The sequence below is a fragment of the Balaenoptera acutorostrata genome, chromosome 12 (assembly GCF_949987535.1).
Source record: "Balaenoptera acutorostrata chromosome 12, mBalAcu1.1, whole genome shotgun sequence".
NCBI classification, from domain to species: domain Eukaryota; kingdom Metazoa; phylum Chordata; class Mammalia; order Artiodactyla; family Balaenopteridae; genus Balaenoptera; species Balaenoptera acutorostrata.
The window spans coordinates 45402607-45406550 of NC_080075.1; the positions used below are offsets into that span (position 1 = coordinate 45402607).

General features: G+C 38.7%; 1 pseudogene; it reads left to right on the forward strand.

Annotated features, from left to right (window-relative positions):
• The first annotated feature begins 941 nt into the window (after window positions 1-941).
• On the forward strand, window positions 942-2243 carry LOC103019072 (proteasome maturation protein-like; annotated as a pseudogene).
• The last annotated feature ends 1701 nt before the right edge of the window (window positions 2244-3944 follow it).

Here is a 3944-nt window from a genome sequence, read left to right on the forward strand (position 1 = left end):
TTTAGAACAGCTTTATGTTCGCTGCAAAATTGAGCAGAAAGTATGGAGATTTCCCATGTCTTGTCCCCAGGCATGTGTAACTTCCCCCATTATCAACACCCCTGTCCCCCATTATCAAACACCAGAATGGCACATTTGTTATAATTGATGTACCCACATTGATATATCATAGTTACCCAAAGTCCATAGTTTACATTAAGATTCACTCTTGGTGTTGTGCATTCTATGGATTTTGGCAAATGTATAATGAAATGTATACATCATTATGGCATCATACAGAGTATTTGCACTGCCCTAAAAATCTTCTGTGCTTCACCTATTCATGTCTCCTTTCCCTCTAAGCAACTACTGAACATATCCATAGTTTGTCTCTTTTCTGAATATCATATAGTTAGAATCATACAATACATAACTTTTTCTTTTTTTTAATTAAATGTATTTATTTATTTAGGCTGCATTGGGTCTTTGTTGCTGCGTGCTGGCTTTTTCTCTAGTTGCAGCGAGCAAGGACTACTCTTTGTTGCGGTGCACAGGCTTCTCATTGCGGTGGCTTCTCCTGTTGCAGAGCACGGGCTCTAGGCACACGGGCTTCAGTAGTTGTGGCTCGCGGGCTCTAGAGCGTGGGCTCAGTACTTGTGGAGCAAGGGCTTAGTTGCTCCACAGCATGTGGGATCTTCCTGGAGCAGGGATCGAACCCGTGTCCCCTGCATTGACAGGATGATTCTTAACCGCTGCGCCACCAGAGGAGTCCACTGCGTAACTTTTTCTGATTGGCTTCTTTCACTTAGTAATATGCATTTAAGTTTACTCCATGTCTTTTAATGGCTTGATAGCTATTTGTTTTTAGTGCTAAATAATATTTTGTTGCTTGGATGCACCACAGTTTATTTATCCATTCTCCTACTGATGGGCATCTTGGTCACTTCCAGGTTTTGGCGTTTATGAATAAAGCTGCAGTAAACATCCATGTGCAGGTTTTTGTGTGGATATACATTTTCAACCCCTTTGGGTAAATACCAAGGAGTGCATTTGCTGGGTTGTATGGTAAGAGTACGTTTAGTTTTGTAAGAAGCCACCAAACTGTCTTCCAAAGTGACTGTACCATTTTGCACTTCTACCGGAAATAAATAAGAATTCCTGATGCTCCATACTTCATCAGCATCTGGCGTTGTCAGTTCTGGATTTTAGCCATTCTGATAGGTGTGTAGTGGTATCTCATTGTTGTTTTAATTTGCATTTCCCTAATGATACATGATGTGAAGCATCTTTTCGTATGTTTATTTACTATCTGTAACTTTTAAATCTTTTTGACCACAAATCTGTGCATATTAAAAAAAAAAAAAAGCATGTGCCAGCAGATGTGAGGAATTAACTCCCAGAATTAGAAGTGAGGGGCTGGCTGACATCAGGGGGCTGAGTGTCTGTGTGCAGAGCAGGCTGGAAGTGAATGCCAGAGGACTTGGATCTCAGCTAATGGATAGTGTTCCAGTTACTGAACTTTCAGCAAGTGGACCTTTTGAAAGTCATGATCTTCTTTCAAAATATTTTTCTTATGTGAAAAATTAACTTTTGCCCAGTCATGCTCTTGAATTATTAGAAAAAAACTTTTCAGCTTGTTATGTACTGAACAGTATTACCCAAATTCATATATTGAAACCCTAACTCCCAAGGTGACTGTATTTGGAGATAGGGCCTTTAAGAAGGTACTTAAGATTAAATGAAGTCATAAGGACCCTAATCCAATGACTGATATCCTTAGAAGAAGAGGAAGAGACACCAGAGATTTACACAAAGGCCAAGTGAGGACACAATGAGAAGGCAGCTGTCTGTGAGCCAAGGACAGAGACCTTAGGAGAAACCAACCCTGCCAGCATCTTGATTTCAACCTTCAGAATGTGGGAAAATAAATGTCTATTGTTTAGGCCACCTAGTTGGTGGTATTTTGTTTTGGCAGCCCCAGCTGACTAGTATACCAAAATAAAATGCTCAATGGAAATAAAATGAATTCATCCACATTAAGAAACATCCAGGGTCTATTTGCTCTAATAGAATTACAAATGGAATTCAGTGCAGTGGAGCATGTTCAGAATCTTCCATTTTTTCCTAGCTCAGATCTTTCACTGGATATGTTGAGGGGTAATGATGAAGCTATTGGTTTTCAAGATATTTTTAATGATCCATCACAAAATGATGTAATGAAAGAACCCCACTTGATGGTGGAATATAATTTTGGCCTACTATAATAGAGGTGTGTGGTTAATTAAAGTAGAGGAACTGCATCTTGTTTATAGTTGTCTTTTTACTGTAATTTGATGTATACAATATTAAAAGTACTGACACATGAGAAGTTTTGCCAGAAAATATAAATTCTGCTGCTGTGAAAACACGTCTACCAACAAAATATACACTAAAAGCATGAAGCCTCAAATATGACATTTTTATCCGATTTTAAATGATTCAAAACACTTAGCAAATGACACGAGAGTGAAAGGAACACAGTTATGTTTTCTTGTCTCAAAAACTTTACTTATATATATTTATATCATGTTGCTTTGCATATGTATTTTAAATTATTTATTGTATAAAACTTTAACCATATATAGAAATAGAAGAGCATAATAAAGTACTTCACCATGACCCATCATCAACAATTATCAATACCTGGCCCATCTTGTGTTATATACTCCTACATACTTCCCTTTATCTTATCATTTCTGGAGCAGATATAAGATGTATTATTCCATCTGCAAATATATCAGTATGTTTCTCTGAAAGTTAATAGTTTTCTTTTTAAAGATACCCATGATATCATTATTATTCCAAAAATTTAACAATAAATGCTTAATATCAGAAAAGATCCAATCATTGTTTAAATTTTTCCAACTTTCTCACAAATGCCACAATTATTTTTATATGTTGTTGTAAAAATCAGGAACCAACTAAATTCTAAACATTTCAATTATTTGACATATCTCTTAATTCCCTTTTAATATAAAAGATTTTGTAACAGAGCAAGTGGCTTGTTGCCCATTGCACAATGGAAGGACCAAATACTGAGGCAATAGTCTTTTCCAGAAAGAAAAGGCTTTATTGCAGGGCGGCCAAGCAAGGAGACAAGAGGCAAAGCTCAGCTGTCTGCTGGATAGGCTGTTGACTGGGGTATTTATAGTGGAAGCAGGGAGCAAGAGGGGGAGGGGGCCAGGAAATGATTGGTGGAAAGCAAATTATAAGTTTCTAGAGTTCTCTGTGCAGATGTGACTGTTCTTCAAACCTCATCGTGGGTTGTATGTGCAGGGTTCATTATGTAACATGTGGTAGATTTTAGTCATTTGAGGTCTAAAGTTTACTATGTCATTCTAGTCCTTCAATGTGCCTGAACCTGTGTGATGCTTAGTCAGGGTCTGTCAGCAAGTTGTTTTCTTGTCTGTGGTTTCTCTGGTCCTCTGCAAAACAAGCTTGGTATTCTTGATGTATCATTTTGTTTCTACCTTATGGGCCTTGTAACTTAGAGGGCATGGTTTCTGTTTCTCTCCATCTGTCTCATTTTTAGGGCTTCCTGGGTGCAGTGGTTGAGAATCCGCCTGCCAATGCAGGGCACATGGGTTCGAGCCCTGGTCCGGGAAGATCCCACATGCCGTGGAGCAACTAAGCCCATGTGCCACAACTACTGAGCCTGCGCTCTAGAGCTCTTGAACCACAACTACTGAAACCCGCGCGCCTAGAGGCCATGCTCCACAACAGGGGAAGCCACCGCAATGAGAAGCCCATGCATCACAATGGAGAGTAGCCCCTGCTTGCTGCAACTAAAAAGAAAGCCTGTGCGCAGCAACAAAGACCCAACACAGACAAAAATAAATAAATAAATTCATACCAAAACTAAAAATAAAAAGATTACTTGCAACGTATCTGTTGAATCAGAAACAAGATTCTTTGTTCAGCAGTTT